This window comes from Staurois parvus, unplaced genomic scaffold (genome assembly GCF_062004578.1).
Source record: "Staurois parvus isolate SC_StPar_1 unplaced genomic scaffold, SC_StPar_1.0 ptg000233l, whole genome shotgun sequence".
NCBI lineage: Eukaryota > Metazoa > Chordata > Amphibia > Anura > Ranidae > Staurois > Staurois parvus.
In genome coordinates this window covers 976,199-998,363 of record NW_028318029.1, presented here as the reverse complement: position 1 = coordinate 998,363, position 22,165 = coordinate 976,199, and the positions used below count along the sequence as shown (strand labels likewise).

The 22,165-nt window shown below is 39.8% G+C and overlaps 1 protein-coding gene across 2 annotated transcripts in view; it reads left to right on the top strand.

Moving 5' to 3' along the window:
- NALCN (sodium leak channel, non-selective) overlaps nt 1-22,165 on the top strand; it is a 694,063-nt gene that overhangs the window by 445,417 nt on the left and 226,481 nt on the right. The window lies entirely within an intron of this gene.

Below are 22,165 nucleotides of genomic sequence, written 5' to 3'. Positions count from 1 at the left end.
ATCTTTCAAAAAGTGTTTCCCAGTGCTAAACATTTCATATAACTTCTAAATTTCTGCATTTGTAAATGTCAAAAGCCAGTATAAAGGAAAAGTAGTGGTAAAAAAAAACACTTGTGGGTTTTTTTAATCATTTTTAAAAAAAAATAATTCTCCTTTAAGGGGGCATGGCAAGGGGTGTATTCTATGCCTACATACTTTAACTAATAGGTGTCCCTTGTTCCCATCTCAAAAATTTGGGAGGTATTCACATGTGCTTACAGATTTGTCCTCCTCCTTTATTAGCATCCATGGCTGCTGATAAGGAGGTACAGCCAGCCCTAATGTACCAGGCTCAGAATCCTTTAAGTCAACAGAGGGGATTGTGATTCAATCTGTACTGTGCCACTGCAGGGAACAGATATCTGGCCACAGCAGCTTTGCATTCCTGGAGGCAGCAAGGTGTAGGTAGTCCTACATCATGTCTGTTTAATGGCAGTCTGCAGTGGCCAAAAGAGATACCCTAGGTGTGTCACTTGTTGTCTCCAACCAACGGGAGTACAGTGAACATGAGCAGATGGACCAAGATGTTCACAAAGGTCTGGTGCTGTCCAATCATGTCAGGCCTGTTCATTAAGAGGTGAATGAAGAGCAGGCATAGGAGGTGGAGGAAGGTGAGTACTATTGAACACATGATGCTCCTAGTTTTACAGGGTGATTTCACTTATTCTTCTGTTTCAATAATTTTACAATACTTTTTTAAATTAAACATTGGAAAACAGTACAAGGCCATATCATTTCTCAGTCTTACAAAAGTATACATCTAAATATGCATTGAATAATGGGTATAGAGTATTTGAAAGTATAGAAATATGTGTGTTCTACATAAGTCTCTGGTCATCAAAGTGGTTGTAAAGCTATTTATATTTTGCCTAAAATAACAAATATGGTATACTTACCTGCTCTTTGCATTGGTATTGCACAGAATGGCCCAGAACCTCCTCCTCTTGGGCCCCCCAGGCACTCCAGACTCCTCCTCTTCTGTGTCTGCCTCCAAAGAAGTGCTTGCTATGGGGGCAGACATATAGGATCAATCTTGAGCAGGGCTGTGTACATCTATTGACACACACAGCCAAGCTCAGCCCTGCTCTCTGCTCACAGGATATGATAGACAGCAGCAGCCAATGGCTCCCACTCCTGCCTCCATGTTCTGTTGGGAGAGATAGCAGCACTGCTGCTCTTGATCACAGTGCTGGATCTAGATCAGGCTCAGGTAAGTATTTAAGAGGGGGCTAGGGGGAGCTGACATTGAAAGGTTTTTTACCTTAATGCAGCATGAAGGTAAAACCTTGAATATGCATTGTAACTGCATTAAGGCAAAAAAAAGTTTGCCTTTAGAACTACTTTACCGACTTTTAGGAGGTAGTTATCTCTGCCAAACAGACCAGTGAAGAAAATAGTTATGGTCTCACTAGTGCTTAACCAGATTTAAAAGTATTTTCCCCTCTAGAGTGGGCCTTCATCTATATCAGTGCACATTGTCTTTGTTATATTGTCATACTTGTCTGAAATGGGCATGTACTGTTCCAAAGCACATTAGAACATTTCTGAAAGATGAACTTTTTATGTTTCCACAGAAAAAAGATCCCTCTTTCAGTTTCTACCTACGTTAGAAACATGAAAATATTTACTTGGTATGATGCTGTTGGCAACATGAACTGTTTTTTTCTCCTGGACACATTCATATGGTTCCTTTAAAACTACTGAGATAGACTAAAATAAACTTCAGTTTTCTTGCTAAACATTTAGTTAAGCTCTGAGTGCAGGGAACCATTATAAAAGTGAAATACAACAGTAATTGCATGGAAAGAGAAGATACTGTCTACTTCAATCAGATCAATATTTTCCCTGTATGAAGTCTGACCATTAAGGTAATACCTTGAATATGCATTATGACTAACTAGACAAACAGTTTACAGAGAAAGCATAAAATGTTCTTTTGAGAGAGTAATTAGTTTTTTTGCTACAGTAAACATTTTGGCATATGTGAATAAAATTCAATGCATTTGTAAAGAGCCTGGTTAGAAACTGTTCCCATTAAGTCAGGGACAAATGATAATGAGGTTGATTGTTGTTACTCTTGGTAAAGTGAGCCTATGTTCACCTCAAACAGCCAGTCATCTGCAGAGAAATGGGAACTTCTGCACATTACTTAAATTTCAAAGCAAACAGGTTTACTTTACTAGCACTAAAATTATCCCTAATAGATCACCTACCATCTGTGGTGGTAACACATAATTTAATGTTCACTATGAGGGTTTTGTTTTGTTTTAAATTACCACAAATAACATTTTAAAAGTCATGATTGTGGTTGGTCATATTTTGTGAGCACTACATATTTGTTGGATTTATGTTCTATAGAAATTATTCCTTCTTAAAAAAATGTTAGGTTGTACAGGGCCAAGATACAGGTAGTGTCAAGGGTTTGTGTCACAATCTTCACAGGATATGATCATGCATATGTATGTATTATGTGAGGGGACCTTCAAAGTGAAATAATTAAAAAGCTACAGAATAGCTCTTGAGATGTTTTCATCCCCTTCCTCCTGGCCTCTTGCCTCCTGGTCTTTTTTCCCCCCTTCTCCTTGCCTTCACGCCTACTCTTATTTTCCAGGTGTGCGATTCCTTCTCCTGCAGCACTACCTTCTTGTCTAATTTCTCCAATGCTTCTGCTCTGTTCTCCTACTCTTCTGTATTTTCACAGGCTCCATATTTCGCCTGTCCATGCATATTGACAGGCCCAGGGGACCCCCCTTTTTTGTGGGGAACCTCTCCAGGGCCCTCTGACCTTTATGACTTACAAGTTATGCTTAGTTACTTTTTTTGTGTCAGTTCTCGGTTATCTTCTACTGCCTCATTTTTGCCTTCCTTTGTCATTGTGTAAGCCAGCCTTTGTTACAAATGTCAAAGCTAGCTCCTGCGTGGGCGGAACTACTGTACATTTATTTCTTGTTAAAGACAATTAAACATTATTGAAACAGAAAAAGCTACAGAATAAACCTAAACCACCAATGCAGAAGATGATGTCAGAAACTCTCTGCTCAGCTGATTCCTATATCATGAAAGGTAGCAACTGCTGTTATATAGACTGGGGTTGCCAGATCTATGACAGCCAATATATAGGGCTGGTGATAACTCTCACAGCAGGTGTGTGCATGTATGTATGTGTATATTAATACATGTGTGTATTATATATATATATATATATATATATATACACTATATTGCCAAAAGTATTGGGATGCCTGCCTTTGCAAGCACATGAACTTTATTGGCATCCTAGTCTTAGTCTGTTGGGATCAATATTGAGTTGGCCCACTCTTTGCAGCTATAACAGCTTCAACTCTTCTGGGAAGGATGTCCACAAGATTTAGAAGTGTGTCTATGGGAATGTTTGATCATTCTTCCAGAAGTGCATTTGTGAGGTCAAGCACTAATGTTGGATGAGAAGGCCTGGCTCTCAATCTCGCTCTAATTCATCCCAAAGGTGTTCTATCGGTTTGAGGTCAGGACTCTGTGCAGGTCAGTCAAGTTCCTCCACCTCATACTTGTTCATCCATGTCTTTATGGACCTTGCTTTGTGCACTGGTGTGCAGTCATGCTATAACAGGAAAGGGCCATCCCCAAACTCTTCTGACAAAGTTGGGAGCACAAAATTGACCAAAATGTTTTGGTATGCTTACGCCTTAAGAGTTCCCTGGAACTAATGAGCCAAACCCAATCCCTGAAAAATGATGCCACACCATAATCCCCCTCCACCAAACTTTACACTTGGCACAATGCAGTCAGGCAAGTACCGTTCTCCTGGCAACCACCAAACCCAGACACGTCCAATGGATTGCCAGACAGAGAAGCGTGATTCATCACTCCAGAGAACACATCTCCACTGCTCTAGAGTCCAGTGGTGACATGCTTTACGCCACTGCATCTGATGCTTTGCATTGCACTTGGTGATTTAAGGCTTGGATTCAGCTGCTCGATCATGGAAACCCATTCCATGAAGCTCTCTACACACTGTTGTTGTTCTAATTGGAAGGCCGCATGAAGATTGGAGGTCTTAAGCTATTTCCTCTGCAGACAGTTGTAGACTTCTGGCACTGTGCACTTCATGCGCTGACCCCACTCTGTTTTTTACATATATATACAGTGAAGGAAATAAGTATTTGATCTCCTGCTGATTTTGAATGTTTGCCCACTCACAAAGAAATGATCAGTCTAAAAATTGAATGGTAGGTGTATTGTAACACTGAGAGACAGAATAGCAACAAAAAATTCAAAAGAAATGCGTGTCTAACAAATTATGCACTGATTTGCATGTTCATGAGGGAAATAAGTATTTGATCCCCTTCACAAAACATGACTTAGTACTTGGTGGCAAATCTCTTGTTGGCAATCATACAGGTCAGACATTTCCTGTAGTTGGCCACCAAGTTTGCACACATCTCAGGAGGGATTTTGGCCCACTCCTCTTGGCAGATCCTCTCCAAGTCAGTAAGGCTTGGTGGCTGATGTTTGGCAACTCGAACTTTCAGCTCCCTCCACAGATTTTCAATCGGATTAAGGTCTGGAGACTGCTTAGGCCACTCCAGGACCTTAATGTGCTTCTTCGTGAGCCACTCCTTTGTTGCCTTGGCCGTGTGTTTTGGGCCACTGTCATGCTAGGACACCCATCCATAACCCATTTTCAATGCCCAGGCTGAGGGAAGAAGGTTCTTACCCAAGATTTGACGGTACATTGCCCCATCCATCGTCCCTTTGATGTGGTGCAGTTATCCTGTCCCCTTAGCAGAAAAACACCCCCAAAGCAGAATGTTTTCCACCACCATGTTTGACAGTTGGGATGGTATTTTTGAGGTCATAGGCAGCATTCCTCCTCCTCCAAACACGGCGAGTTGAGTTGATGCCAAAGAGTTTGATTTTGGTCTCATCTGATTACAACATTTCAACCAGTCCTCCTCTGCATCATTCAGATGTTCAGTGGCAAACGTGCTTTCTTGAGCAGAGGGACCTTGCGGGCACTGAAGGATTTTAATTCTTGTCGGCGTTGTGTGATACCAATTGTTTTCTTGGTGACTGTGGTCCCAGCTGCCTAGAGATCATTGACAAGATCCTCATGTTTAGTTCTGGGATGATTCCTCACTGTTTTCATGATCATTGACACTCCACGAGGTGAGATCTAGGGAGACTGACAGTTGTTTTGTGTTTCTTCCATTTGCGAATGATTGCACCAAATGTTGTCACCTTCTCACCAAGCTGTTTGGCAATAGTTTGGTAGCCCAGTCCAGCCTTGTGTAGGTCTATAATCGTGTCCCTGACATCCTTGGACAGCTCTTTTGTCTTTGCCATGGTGGAGAGTTTGGAATCTGATTGTTTGATTGCTCCTGTGGACAGTTGTCTTTTATACAGGTAACAAAATGAGATTGGCAGCACTCCCTTTAAGTGACTGCTTCTAATCTCAGCTTGTTACCTGTATGAAAGACACCTGGTAGCCAGAAATCCTGCTGAATGATAGGGGATCAAATACTTATTTCCCTCATGAACAAATTTTTTTGTTGCTATTCTTTCTCTCAGTGTTACAATACCCCTATCATTCAATTTTTAGACTGATCATTTCTTTGTGGGTGGGCAAACATTAAAAAAATCAGCAGGGGATCAAATACTTATTTCATTCACCATATATATATATATATATATATACAGTTGCAAGAAAAAGTATGTGAACCCCTTGGGATTACGTGGAGTTTTGCATGAATTGGGCATAAAATTTGCTCTGAACGTCATCTAAGTCACAACAATAGAAGAACACAGTCTGCTGAACATAATACTACACAAACATTAGATGTTGCCATGGTTTAATTGCACATAACATATAAACATTCACAGTGCAGGGAGGAAAAAGTATGTGAACCTTTGGACTTAATAACTGGTTGACCCTCCTTTGGCAGCAATAACCTCAACCAAACATTTCCTGTAGTTGCAAATCAGACCCGCACAATGATCTGGAGTAATTTTGGACCACTCCTCTTCACAAAACTGTTTCAGTGTAGCAATATTCTTGGGATGTCTGGTGTGAATCGCTCTCTTAAGGTCATGCCACAGCATTTCAATCGGGTGGAGGTCCGGACTCTGACTGGGCCACTCCAGAAGGCGTATTCTGTGCTGTTGCAGCCGTTGTTTTGTTGAATTACTTGTATGCTTTGGGTCATTGTCCTGTTGCATCACCCATCCTCTGCGGAGCTTCAGTTGGCAGACAGATGGTCGTACGTTTTCCTGCAAAATGTCTTGATAAACTCTGGAATTCATTTTCCCATCAATGACAACAATCCGTCCAGGCCCTGAGGCAACAAAGCAGCCCCAAACCATGATGCTCCCTCTGCCATGTTTTACAGTGGGGATGAGGTTTTGATGTTGGTGTGCTGTGCCTTTTTTTCTCCACACATAGTGTTGTGTGTTCTTCCCAAACAACTCAATCTTGGTTTCATCTGTCCACAGTATATTTTGCCAGTAGTGCTGTGGAACATCCAGGTGCTCTTTTGCAAACTTCAAACGTGCTGCAATATTCTTTTTGGACAGCAATGGCTTCCTCCGTGGTGTCCTCCCATGTACTCCATTCTTTTTTAATGTTTTCCTTATTGTAGATGTGTCAACAAAAATGTTAGTATGTGCCAGAGATTTCTGTAGGTCTTTAGCTGACACTCTGGGATTCTTCTTTACCTCATGCAACATTCTGTGCTGTGCTCTTGCAGTCATTTTTACAGGACGACCACGCCTAGGGAGAGTAGCAACAGTGCTAAACTTTCTCCATTTGTAGACAGTCTGTCTTACCATGGACACATGAACATCAAGGCTTTTGGAGATACTTTTGTAACCCTTTCCAGTTTCATGCAAGTCAACAATTCTTGATTCTAGGTCTTCTGAGAGCTCTTTTCTGCGAGGCATGGTTCACATCAGACAGTGCTTCTTGAAACCAGTAAACCCAAAACAGGTGTGTGTTTTTTAAGGGCAGGACAGCTGTCAGCAACACATCCAATATCATCACACTGATTGGAGTCAAGGTTGGCTCACTCCTGGCTCCAATTAGCTCTGGGAGAAGTCATTAAACTAGGGCCTCACATACTTTTTCCTCCCTGCACTGTGAATGTTTACATGTTATGTGCAATTAAACCATGGCAACATCTAATGTGTGTGTAGTATTATGTTCAGCAGACTGTGTTCTTCTATTGTTGTGACTTAGATGACGTTCAGAGCACATTTTATGCCCAATTCATGCAAAACTCCACGTAATCCCAAGGGGTTCACATACTTTTTCTTGCAACTGTGTATATATATATATATATATATATAATAGGCATGTGTGCATAATGGAGAAACAGATGTTGTTTGGATCATACATCTTGTTCAGTTTGACACGCCTGTGTTTTTATGTCTATTGTGAGTATGATACTTACTGTGTTTCTTCAATAAATATTTAAACGATAATGCACTAGGTCAGTGCACCCTTTCTGTTTCTCCATTTGCATCCAGTGTATTTGGACCACCCCGGTCTGTTGAGGGCAGCAAGCAGTGCATATTCCAGAATATTACAGAACATTCCTATTGGTTCCACTGAGTCTTTTCCTAGCACAGGAGAAAAGTGTTTGATGTGTGCATAATGGGTTGTAAGTCTCTTTTATGCTGTCCCACCAATGGTTAGCTAATTGGGGCTTAATAGAGGCATATATAACCTTTAGGGGGATGAATTGGGTAGCTAGTTGCATCTGAAAAACAAAAGGCTCACATTCCTGGGAAGGATGAGTACCTTATGCACAACCATGTAGTGGCGTGGTGAATTGCTTTTTTCCTTTTGGGTATGAGTGAGGACTAGAGACTGTAAGCAACATGGGGGCGCTGCTCCTCCTGGTGCTAATTACAATGCCCTTTGAAAATTAGACATAGTGATGTGCCCTGAACCCTCCTATGGAATTTGTTGTGCTGCGCATTGCTAAAGAATTTTGTATACTTTGCTTTTATGGGTAGTCATTAAAGATGTACCTGTTGTGGAAGTTGCAATTGCAAAGTAAATGTTTACTGCAATCAAGTATGCTGGAGTAGTTTCCAATGCTTTCTCAGTAGGCAACAGTGTAGCCAATGCCACCAAAACAGCGCTGTCCCATCAGGGCATGGATTACACTAGACTTCTGAAGATATGTTGTGGTATCTGGCACCAAGCCATCAACAACACCTTTAAGTCCTGAAAGTTGCAAGGGGGGATCTCCATGGATCAGACTTGCTTTTCCAGCACATCCTACATCTGCTTGATTGGATTGAGATCTGGAGAATTGGAAGGCCAGGCCAACACCTTGAACTTGTTGTGCTCTTCAACATAATATTGAACCATTTTAGCAGTGTGACAGTGTACATTTTCCTGCTGAAAGAGACCACTGCCATCTGGAAATATGTATATAAATTTTTTTTTCAACAAACCAATTTATATATAATTAAAAATCATGCAACAACTGATACTAACATTGATGACTTATACTGTGCTTGTCTGAAAGCTTAATTTATACACTGATAATATTGAATACGGTTATTTTTTAGGATTCCTGCAAGATAGACAGATCTAAATGTACCATAGTTCTTTTATGATCCAGGAAAGGCAACCTTTGCAGGAACATCTGTTTAAGACGCTAGATGGACTATGACTTCCCATAACAACTAGTGCTTTCCAACATGCTGAAAACCAGCCTAAGGCAGGCCATACACGGAGCAAATTTCTTTCCTGCAACCACGGGGAGTACAGTGATTATTGCTAGCAGCTATACCAGCCTCTAACAAAAATCACATGTAAAATCCGGCAGGCTGGTTGTACACAAGTTGATCGAATAATAACTTGGGCACATTTAGCCTGCCCATACATGGTTTGAATTTCATCCAGTTCCTGCTCAACGGGCCAAGATTCAAATGTCAGTCAAACCTGGTCAGTTTAAGACCTAGCCATCAGCTAGCCCATGAATGGTAATGAGCTAAGAATAACCTTTCTTATGAGGAGATTTCTGGAGAACCTCTTCCAAGGCCTGCTTCCATTATTGTCCTTTAATTGGTAACAACAAAAAACAAAACTCAAAAGTAGGATTACTGAAGCTATAGAACAGCTGAGAACAACAGATGCAATTATATCTTAAAGTTAGATAGTTTTAATGCAAAAAAAATACTTCTGATGTGCTTGGAAAGTATGGATGATTAAAAGAGTAATTTCAACTAAGCATCACTGTTTTTAGTGTTCATTAAGCTGTGGTATTAATTGCAAATGGCCATATGTTAGAAGCACAATCTAACAGCTGAGGAACTACTTCTCTGGTTTGTTTTGTGCATGTTTCCAGAAAGTAAATTTCATTTAAATTGTATTTCTCTATGAAAAGCATATGGCATCAATTATGTTGCAAAGTGAGAATCTATTGGTGGTCTACAATTCCAATCCCTATTAAACAAAATGTAAAATATATTAAAATAGCCACTTAAACTGAATGTGGTCTTCTAAGTACATTCCTTTTTTTTCAAGTAATAGACTGATCTACGTTGTTTCTTTTTTATTGATTAAAGTGTACCTTTACATACCATAAAACTTCTAAAGCCCCCCTTGAATCTATAGCTGGTACTCCCAGATATCTGTTACAGGCTTAGTTGGTCTCGAAAGCACAATGGCAACCTGTTGTGCAGATCCTATCTTTGTAAGTTGACAAATGTCCCACCCCTCCCATCATATTGAGCAGCCAATAGCAAGGTGTGAAATGTGAGGGGGCAGGGGGGAAAATATTTGTCAAGTTCTATTATGCTTTTAGTGTGTAGTTGGCTATTAAGATACACAATTCAAGTAAATTATACATCATCTAAACCTGAACTATAAAATATCTTTTAGTAATATTTTCTCTTAAAATGTATGTTAAAGTGATGATATTATGACAGGCAAATGCAATTTTATAATCCAATTGTACCCTAGATTAAGGGGCATTATTTATCAAGCAGTGAGTGTGATATTCACCAAATATTGACCAGACATAGTAAATATCTGTCTCCCACCACCATGCAGAAGAGCCAGATGTCTGCATCTGTGTGGCCACCAGACCATTTGTGAATCAGCGATAGAGCCCTCCATTCTGCAATGTGATTTGTTTTGTGCACTTCTTTATCCAGTACTGATTTCATTTCACACTAGAGTGGGTTTACCATATTTTGGAATTGTGTTTGTGAGTGTGCATTGTTTTCACTGATCACTAGCGCTGTACATAATGATTAATCTGTTTATCTAGTATCTTCATATAGTTTTATGTGTTTCACCAGTGTTTGTTGCATTTCATAATCACCGCTCATATTCAAATTGTGAATTATTTTGTTACTGCTATGACATTATATTAATCTATGGAACTACTATAGTTCATACAGTATAATTTTTGGTGCTTTGCCCCTTTTGCACATTCTATATGCACCCATATGTAACCTTATGTTCATGAACTTACAGAATTCCAAAACAAAGTAATAGATGTAATTCTAGTGGCATCAGCTATTAAAGTTAAAAAGAAAAAAACTGAAACCGTTAAATATCTTGGGAATTCAATACGTTTTTCATTTCCAGGTGAAGTTAGAAAGCGTAAACAATTATAACTTGCTAACGTTTCCATTATCATCTTTTGTTAAAGGCTGTGAAGCTGAATTCAGAAAAAAAAATCCAGCTTTTCTGTTCTGTCTTTAAATGCTTTATTTTAATTTCCTGTGATATCTTTTCTTTTTGTCACATCTTTAGTAATTACTTTTTCTTTGTGTTACATCAGGCCTATTCTTCTCTGTTCAATTATGCCATCTATTAGAACACGTGCAACACCTAATGCACAGTCTGCTACTTTCAAATAGATCAGTTTTGACACTGACTCTTAGCATATATCATTAATTCATGGTTGAATATTAAGATACACCTTTTTGTCATTTTTATTGTATCTAAACAATCTTTAAAATATAACCAAAGAACTATTCTTTGACTGCCTGAAAAATGAAACAACTATTTATTTTCGACTGCCTGATAAATGCAAATGGACACATTGATTGTTATCAAATATTCCAGCCACTAATGTTAGGTGTATAAGTAAAACCTGTGCTGAGCCACATCCCAGGTTGAGTGTACATTCATCTTACACAATATGAACACTCCCAATAGAAGGTTTTTTAATGCAGATTAAAATAAATATTTAAGGTTGATATTGTTTCTGCGTGTTTGCATGTACTAGTTTTTTGGGATTTTTTTTTTTTAATCAATGTGCATAAATATATTTTATATTTCAATATTTTTATTGAAAGATTTTAACAGAAATACAGGGTAAAGTAAGCAAGTATGGTACAAAATACAGTTCACAGTCTCATAATATGATATATTTGTGTGTAGTGAGTTCCTCACCAATTGGCTGAGGAATTTATATATCTGAGCCGCATTGACCTGAGAGGTATGCTCGGTTAGGCGAGAACTGTATTGGGGTGATGATCATTACATAGGAAAGAGAAGGAACACGGATAAGAGGAGAGGGCTGGGTGAAAAAGAGGGGGGGGAGGGAAGCGGGGAGGGGGGGGGATGCACCAGTCAAGGGTCAAGAGTCTAAGTGTTATAGATTTAGTTTATCAATCTTTAACAGTGCATTTTGGGTTTAGTAGCCATCAAGACCACTGGTGTTTGAATTTGTGGTGGGAAAAATTATTGATGGCTGTTCTTCTTTCCATATCACATTGGAAGTTAAGGTCTGATATTAGTGAGGAAAGAGAAGGAATGATGGTGGAGTTCCATAGTTTGGTAAGGTTGGTCTTAGCAGCTGCTAATGTATAAATCATAATAGTGCGGGAGTCCTTAGGGAATTTGTCGATACCTATGTGGAGGAGAGCCAGGGCCGGGTTTGGTGTTATTGAGGTGTCAGCTATTGTTGAGAGCAGTCGGAAAACACTATTCCAATAGGATCTGAGGGATCTACATGTCCATAGTATATGGAGGATTGATCCTGTTTCTCCACATTGTCTCCAGCAAGTGGATGGACGTTGAGGGTAGTATAGAGAGAGTTTGGTTGGGGTTGGTGCAAAACTTTCAGGTATGATTCCCAGTGAGAGCTGCATCGGGATGCTTTATGGGTGATGGTGAAGGTCTTTTCCCATGTGTGCGGTAGTATTGATTGAGAGAGTAGCTTCTCCCAATTGGATAGGGAGGAAGTCTGTAGGGAGAATTGTGTATTGGTTATATATGCATAAAAGATTGAGATCCCCTTTTTCGGGTATTGTGTTTTGTTTAAGAATTGGTATGCTATGGAGGGAATTTTCAAAGAGTGTGGGATGTTTGCCTTTTGTAAGGAGTGAGCTATTCCCAAGTATGTAAAATGCTCTTTGTCGGGGAGATTAAATTTTTCTTGAAGAGTCGGGAAGGGATCCAAATGTTGGGTTGTATAGAGGTCTTTTATAAAAGATATGCCTCGATCTTCCCATTGCAGTATAGGTAAGGATGGGGTGATGAGATGTAGTGTTGTAATTGGAGTAAGTATTTGTTTGGTTTCTGTCGGTTTAGGGGTGAGGAAGTCGTACCAGGCTTGTACTATGGCTTGGATTCATGGATGTTTGAGATGACTTTTGGATTGAGGAGATTGTGGTAGGAACAGTAGGTGGTGTGGAGCGAGTTGAGTATATGGGAGCGTTTCCATCATAAATATATTTTAGAAACTAACCTCTAGGGCTTGTTCACACCAAAAGTGCATGAAAAAATACAAGCTGTAGTAACTTTCAAGGAATACCTTTCAGTTTTCATTGAATGGCAAAATTCAAGGCAGTGCACAAAAAATGTAGCATTCCAGACTTTTGCAAAATACTATGTGAAGCAATGAGTTGAAGGGAAAATATCTTACTGATAAAAATGGACTGTATTTTCTCAAACCAATGGATTTCACCAGTGTTAAAGCTGGAAAGAAAAAGTCCTTACACTGCTTGGTTCTAGAAATGCTACCATCATCTGTTTGAAGCCATGATGCTGTCACATTGTTCATACAATTAAAGCAATCCTACTACCCCCACAGCTACATTAAAGGTTATTTGGGGAAGGAAGGGATACAGCAGCTGTGCCAGCACTGAGAGTAATTAGCAAGAGGAAGGTAGGGTCTGTGCTAGGGAATTGACTCTTTCTGGAGTAGTCACATTTTCTGAGAAATGAGGAAGGAATATTGCATAGGTATAAAATTTGTCAGCAAGATTATGTAGAAGAACCTTAAGTTAAAATTGCAGTTTCTCTGCAAAAATGAAGAACATCACACCATAGGGACAAAGCAGAATACAGCAACAAGTTTATATGTTTTTCCTTCTCTTATTTTAGTTTCAACATAAAAGGATAAACAAATTACTATTTTAGCAAACATTGCTAAGAAAATTACAAGATGTACAAGAGATACAGCCCTGTCAGTCTGTCAAGGAACATAAGACCCTATTTTTCAAAATTTTGACAATCTTTGATTCCTCTGATTTTATTCTCTTCATTTCATTCAGGCCTTCTCAGCTTTGACAGCTTTAATAGTTCCATACAAGGTTTACTTGCAATTGAGTCCTTTATATTTCTAAGGATATTACTGAGCTGTCCCTCTTACCAGTGTATGACCTCCAAGTTAATGTTTTTTTCAGTTTTGTTTTAATTTGAAGTTTTTCATCATGTACGGCCAATAAATAGGCACAATTCTACATGAGCAACAGTTTATAAATGCTTGCATTGTGTGACCAGTGGACTTTCTCCATTTTGCACTTAGACTGATTTGACCTTCCTGCCAAAAATGCTTAATTTAGTATGGGTTAAGTATACAGACATCTCGATATATTGTGAAAGATGGCAAAGACATTTTTGGCCTTCATTATCCTGTTATTTGCATTAGGGGTTGTTTTCTCCACTTCCATCAAAGGTACTACCCAGGTAATCAAGTTAATTTACAGTATGCTGTTGTGAAGATATAGATTCTCTTGATTAGTATTCATGATGCACATTGTCTTTGCTTTAAGTTGATTTTAATCATGCCTTAGATGATTCACTGTCAAGTTTATCAAGTTTGCCCCCAAGGTTGCTGAATAAGTGGAACATCAAGAAAATGCCATTGTAATCTAGTCTTCCAATCATATTAAGCTGTGTCTTTTTCCTGTTTTAATGTAACATAAATGTCACAATATGTTGTCTATTTAGTTCAATAATAGGGTAAAGTTGCGAAGTTCTTTCACAGTGTTAATGGTTTTCTTTGGCACTCACCTCTGTAGAGTTTCAGATTCTGGGGTGCAATGAGGTTTAAAATGCTCAAACTTAAGTTTATAAAAACAATTTGCCTTCATTGTTGGTAAATGTACATTTTAGGCTAGCATCACATAGTTTATATATGGAACAAATGTTCACTGCATGATCTTAACAATTTGTTGCCCCCCCCACAGTCCAGGTTTTACTTTACTAAAAATTACCTCATGCTATAACTCATACCATGATATACAGTTGCAAGAAAAAGTATGTGAACCCCTTGGGATTACGTGGAGTTTTGCATGAATTTGGCATAAAATGTGCTCTGAACGTCATCTAAGTCAAAACAATAGAAGAACACAGTCTGCTGAACATAATACTACACAAACATTAGATGTTGCCATGGTTTAATTGCACATAAGATGAAAACATTAACAGTGCAGGGAGGAAAAAGTATGTGAACCTTTGGACTTAATAACTGGTTGACCCTCCTTTGGCAGCAATATCCTTAACCAAACGTTTCCTGTAGTTGCAGATCAGACCTGCACAACGATCTGGAGTAATTTTGGACCACTCCTTTTCACAAAACTGTTTCAGTGTAGCAATATTCTTGGGATGTCTGGTGTGAATCGCTCTCTTAAGGTCATGCCACAGCATTTCAATCGGGTTGAGGTCAGGACTCAGACTGGGCCACTCCAGAAGGCGTATTTTGTGCTGTTGCAGCCATTGTTTTGTTGAATTACTTGTATGCTTTGGGTCATTGTCCTGTTGCATCACCCATCCTCTGCGGAGCTTCAGTTGGCGGACAGATGGTCGTACGTTTTCCTTCAAAATGTCTTGATAAACTCTGGATTTCATTTTCCTATCAATGAAAACAATCCGTCCAGGCCCTGAGGCAGCAAAGCAGCCCAAAACCATGATGCTCCCTCCGCCATGTTTTACAGTGGGGATGAGGTTTTGATGTTGGTGTGCTGTGCCTTTTTTTCTCCACACATAGTGCTGTGTGTTCTTCCCAAACAACTCAATCTTGGTTTCATCTGTCCACAGTATATTTTGCCAGTAGTGCAGTGGAACATCCAGGTGCTCTTTTGCAAACTTCAAACGTGCTACAATATTCTTTTTGGACAGCAATGGCTTCCTCCGTGGTGTCCTCCCATGTACTCCATTCTTGTTTAATGTTTTCCTTATTGTAGATGTGTCAACAAAAATGTTAGCATGTGCCAGAGATTTCTGTAGGTCTTTAGCTGACACTCTGGGATTCTTCTTTACCTCATGCAGCATTCTGCGCTGTGCTCTTGCAGTCATTTTTACAGGACGACCACGCCTAGGGAGAGTAGCAACAGTGCTAAACTTTCTACATTTGTAGACAGTCTGTCTTACCGTGGACACATGAACATCAAGGCTTTTGGAGATACTTTTGTAACCCTTTCCAGCTTCATGCAAGTCAATAATTCTTGATCGTAGGTCTTCTGAGAGCTTTTTTCTGCGAGGCATGGTTCACATCAGACAGTGCTTCTTGAAACCAGTAAACCCAAAACAGGTGTGTGTTTTTTAAGGGCAGGACAGCTGTCAGCAACACGTCCAATATCATCACACTGATTGGAGTCAAGGTTGGCTCACTCCTGGCTCCAATTAGCTCTGGGAGAAGTCATTAAACTAGGGCCTCACATACTTTTTCCTCCGTGCACTGTGAATGTTTACATGTTATGTGCAATTAAACCATGGCAACATCTAATGTTTGTGTAGTATTATGTTCAGCAGACTGTGTTCTTCTATTGTTGTGACTTAGATGACGTTCAGAGCACATTTTATGCCCAATTCATGCAAAACTCCACGTAATCCCAAGGGGTTCACATACTTTTTCTTGCAACTGTATGTGTAATACTTTCCTTGCTTCTGTGCCAATTTCTGCTGCCATTTACCTCCATTACATTCTGAAGCATATTATATAAAACATATTCCCTTGCAATTAGTACAGAAAAAATCCCTGTGTTTAGAGGTTAAATACTGTCTTTACCTACTCCAATACTGCTTGATTGCTCTAAAAAGCCTTAAAGTAAACAGGTTCTCAGAAAAACAGACAGTTATTGCTGCTAGGCGCCTCGCTGTAAGGGGTTCCTCTGGCTTTAATAGTTATTGCATCACTGACTAGGAACAAGTGTGCAGTCAGGGAGGGTGGAATGATGTCACATCTATGGTTGTGGCAGATCTATAAAGAGGGACCCATAGTGTTCAGTGTAGAGGTGTGTCTGAGCTCTGACTTGGATCCAAGCTGTGAATTGGTATACTGCACATCAGTTGATGACCCCATGGCACACAGGTGTCTTCATTCACAAAAATATCTGTGTTTGTTCTACATGGTGTGTTCCTTTAAACAAATATACGATGTTCATCACTCTAAGACTGCAGTTCTCCACATTCTTCATGAAATGTGAGGCTCAGCGGGGAATTCTTATAATCCTTGAAATGGCAATGGAGCATTTAATCACAACCACAATGATAATGAGCTTGTCAATTAAGCTGTATAAGCTCAGAACAGACTTACTGAGATGTGAGAACCTCACTGAACTAATAATTCTGCCTTTATTATTTCCTCTCTTATTTTTAGCAAAAAAAAAAAAATGAAACTGGAAGGTGCTTGCATATTTTAATATCTTCCACAACTATATCCTTTTATTCTACTAAATTCCAATGGGGCAAAGACATATTTCTACTGTATTTTAAGATTCCATATTGCAAAAGCTTGACAGGACTTAGATAACTTTATTTTATAGTTCACCAACTCCAGAATAAATTATATTATTACTTTAAAATCTCTTCACAGCTCACCTTATCAAGTGTTTATACAATAAAACTGAATGCAATACAAAAAATGCATCCTCTGAAAGGTGAAGATAAATGCGTTAATTAGAAGCTGACTGATCTGGCAACCATTTCTAGTTATAAACTGCCTTTGAGAAAATATTGGAGGAATTGGGCTCCATTGTAGACATTGACAGCTAAACTTCACTGGGCTATGACCGCTGACATGTTCTTATGTCTTCAGATTTTTGTTAGTCAAGTTTTACAACTGTTAATAAAGCAGTTGTGTTATAGGTTCTTTGTTAACAAGAAATATAATTATGTACATGCAATTGATGGCAACGGTGGAGGTCTCATGCTTTGACAATTGTGTACCATTTATTATTCATAAATGCATACAGTAGTTATATATATATATATATTTGTGAGAAGGGAGTGTGCAGGATACTAGGAGTACACAGATAACTGTTATCTTCCAGCTATCAAAAATTGTGATTTTATTTGCGGATCTCTCTTTTGTTAGGGTTTTAACTAAAAAGCTAGTCTGCATTCAGATGTTCAAAGGTCTGAGCTGATCTATTCTGCCTTCTTTCTGTCATTTTATTGCTGAAAAATGCATTAATGAAGGTTATTTAAAAAAAAAAAAACAGAAATCACTGCTGGTGCTTGTACTGATGAGCATAAGTGTAGTTCTACCCCCAAAGGAGCCGCTTGGTAATTTTGAGTTCTTTGTTCTTTGCCTCAACTCCAAGGACAGCCGTTGCCCCTCTGATACACCTGGTTGAATGAAAGTCACTGCAAGCACTTATAAGAACATACGTTTAAATACCTTTAACTTGGCTGTGAAATAGACACAAGAACTTTTAATGACAAATGAACTCAGTGTGTATTGGTCTTGGTTAGAATAAATGGTTGCCTGAGCATAAATGAGCACACAGAAGGTAGGGTCAGACACAGTCTGTATTACTAGACTGTACTACTAGACTGGAATCAACACATAAATTATCAAAGTCAGTAGTAAACAGTGCATTAACTGCAATGTGAATAATAACACTATAACTAATATCCCCTGAAAGGTGCTTCATAGAATGAGCAATAGATGTAGGTCTCTCTCTCTAGTCCTATCTCTTCAGCTGGCTAGTGTTGGGGTCTTACAGTTAGGTCAAATGGGAATACTCAGTCAAGCCTTCAAGCAGAAATAGATGGCTATATGGTCAGTTCCGTAAGGTGCTCAGTCTGTACCCAGGTGACTATGGCTGCTCAGGCCGCCATTATGCAGTAGTGGTGGTGCACAATGGACAGTGATGTGCACTTTCTGGAACACCTCATGGCAAGAGGAAGCTGTGTCCTCTACAGCCTGCAGCTATTTCCTCTCCTTCTTCTGCAGGACCTGTTGGGGGCTGTAGTTCAGGCCCCATTACTTTCAGTGGGCAGCATTCCAAAAGGGGCTACATGTCCCATGATCCTCCTCCAGCCTTTCCTGATTGGTCCCTCTGCTGCTTGACAAGAGGCAGGCAGAAGATCACACACAGAACTGCTCTGAAGCTGCACAGCAGGAAGGCTCAGGTTGAGAGGTGGCTGCTGCACAAACAGTCTGCTGTTTACACAGATCCTAGCAACTGATGGAGGGGGGTGCAGGAGATTGGCACAGCGTCCAGGATCCAAGCTTCATAAGGATGATCTATATACAGTATATGTATGTAACAAAGGGAAAGATCTGTTACTACATAATAACTTGTTTGTGATCACTTAAGTAAACATGTTCTATTGGCCCAAACTCAAGCAGACTGGCACTAAGAGCAAGAATCATACAATATAGGAGATGTGTTCTCAGAGCTAAGGCCCCTCCATTGTGGCTGGTAATGCATTCTTAGTGGATAGTGTGATAACATAAGAACTAGGCTTCACTCTAAGAGTGGGAGTGGAGTTATTGCCAAAACTGGGGAAGCTGAGTAAATAGTAACAAAAAACAGCATATAGGGCTACTACAGAGCCTGGCTTGCAGAATCAGATTAAAAAGCGGATGCATATCTTAGAAAACATCTTTATGATGCACATACAATGATAGAGGTAGATTGGGGGAGGGGGCAAAAGGGATCATATCACTGTGAACCAGACAATAGGAGGAACTTATTTTAGGTTGTGGGACTTTTATGGTGCCAGTGATGTTTACACAGACAATGAATAAAAAGAGACAATTGTAACAAAAAAAAGTTAACATCTATCATCATAAATTCAAATGGGAAATAACCATTGTCAGCATATATGCAGGCAATCAAATTATACACTTATTAGTTTCAGGTGTCCAGTAAGTACATTGATTACAGAGGGAATTTTTACAGATATTTAGTAAGTAGCTTAACGCATTTCTTGGGGAGCTTTGTCAGGAAAACATATTGCTTGAAAACAATGCTGTATTTTTCTCGAGACAGGTCACAGGACACCTATAGTAACTTAGTAATGGTGGATGCCCTCCACAAATCCAGAGGGGAGGTGCAAACTGTGGACCCCAGGAAGGGGAAAAAAATAGATACAGTGCTCTCCCTTGATACAATCAATTATGAGAGTGAGCACCACAGGGCACAAGCACATAGATTTTAACACACAGTCCAAGCAGCAGTGTGAAAATCTAAATATTTGTGAGCTGTGTGGAGCTCTAGATACTTTTTAGCTGCATTGTCCTCTAATAATTGACCAGTGATTTAGGTTCCAGCAAATAGTTTTCCAATGGAAAAATTAGTGCTAGAACCCTTAGCCACAGAAAAATTTGCAGAAATGAAAAGATAGGATGTCCACAAGAGGGAGAAATCCAAGTGTTAAAGGATAAGTTCATCTTTTGTAACATGTTACATGTTACGAACGTACTGGCCACCGCTCCCCGTTTTGACAGCTAGCAGGAGATCTTCTCCTTCTCGCTAGCTGTCACAATTTTTTTTAAACGCAGCCATGTGGGGCTTCTCCCACACAGCCTCGTCATTTATTCTCGTATTCTGTGAGTGAACTACTGGTCCCGACACCCTTGGCGACTGTCAGCTTGTAGTTTTCAATGAATTACCATGGCGCTGTGGAGTGCCAGGGTAGTTCATTGAGTCTTCCTTTCTGTATATCTGTTTGCTCATCCCATATGGACAAGCAGATATACTGACAGGTCTGCAGGAGACCTGCATGGCACCAGCGATCTGCTGATCTCTCGTGCAATGCTTTAGAGCACAGGTGTCACACACAAAGCCTGTGGGCTGAATCCTACCCGCCAGGCCATTTCATGTGGCCGTTACACCCAGGGTTTTTTTCAGCCGAAAGATGGTGGAACTCTGATCCACTGCCTCTAGCTGATCTCCCTACAAGTGACAGAGGCGGAGCTGCCTACACTGGTGGGAGGAACTAGAGATGGGCCTGGTAGATGAGTTGTGCGGAAGCTTTTGGAGGGGAAAGAGATGAGGGCTGTGGAGGGAGATGTATGCAGATGTGGAGGATGGGGTGAGTGGTACATAGGTCAGAGCTGAGGAGGAGTGGAAGTAGGATGTGAGCAGCCTGTGAAAGACAGCTGAACCCTGCACACTGTGCATAGCACACTCCTAAACTCTGCATTCTATACTTGGCACATCCCTGAACTCTGGATATAAAGCACGCACTCCTGGTATTTATTGCCCCTTTAAGACACCTGTTAGTGCAATTTGGCTACACCCACCATTAAATGCAGTCTGCCAGAGAGGGGGGGGGGCATGGTTAATTTTCTGCACCTATACTCTGAGAAAAAAATCCCTGGATAAATGTATACAGTCTTACAGATACAATGACCCTATGAGGGCAACTGCAACACTGATACAGCTCACGATAAATTTGAATTTGACAACTCTGCTTTAGAGGCTCCAGAAACAAAAAATAATAAGAGCACATTTTTTTACCTAAAAAAGTTTTTTGTAAAAAGGTGAACGTATCCTTTGAGATAGCAGAATTGTGTTCAACATCTCTTGTTTTGAATACATTCATTAGATCTTCTAATTAGTAGAGTCAAATTGAAATTTTTTTTTACCAGAGTGATAAGAAAATTTGAAGAAGCAGGACAGAAATTTTTTCTTGAATGAACAAGTGCCCAAAAGTACATGTGGGTTTTGTTTGGGAAAGTCCATTCCTTCCAAAATCAAATGTTAAAAGCAAATTAAATTTTAACTTCGCTAGCGGTCTGATTATGTCCATATTTCTGTGCTCAAAGCGGTACATTTTTTTGCATGGAAATATGTATTTTTTTTATTGTAGGCCTGTAATTTTTAGGAATAACTCACTAAAATCTGTCCGAACAAGAGTCTAGTAAACATCCCGGGTAGGATAAAACTTGAAACACGAAATCATAAATTATAATTTAATAAATAATCATAAAAAATTACAGTATAATAATAAATTTAATTCAGCAATATAATCAAACCAAAAACACTGAAATTTGAAATATAGCACCAAGTTCGCACATCACTGAGCAAAGTCGCAAAATCGTTTTCAGTGTCTGATGATGAATTTCCCCACAAATCATTATCACTCAATTCTGCAAGTGGTTCTAATTTCCTATCGCTGTTCTCTAGCTGGTCTAAAACCGCTTTTGACCTAAAGGGACACTTTTTGGACACTATGGACATTTCTCAGTTTCCAGGCAGAAAGAACAGTAAAAATGCAGGCAGGGTACAGGACAAAGCACTAGGAACAAAATGTATGTGAAATGGTATGATACAGTAATGTTATACTATGTGATTTTAGTCACTTTTTGTCATTTTCAAATTTCCTGCCGTTCCGTCCCCCGTACATCCCGACGCTCACAGGGGACGGAACCCAGATGACAGATGCCGGCATCTGCCGGATTACATTGCCGGGGACACTGCAGGAGGGACATCGCGGGAGTGCAGGACAAGGTAAGTGATCGAAGGATCGCGGAGCAGTGCCGCATGGTATTCCTGAGTGTAGCTCGGGGTTACCGCTTGTGGTACTGAAACTTTACCCCGAGCTACACTTGGGAATACCGCCAGGGAGGTTAAAGTACTTTTGAATGACATTCATTCAGTCATCACATGTGCAAAAAATTTTCAT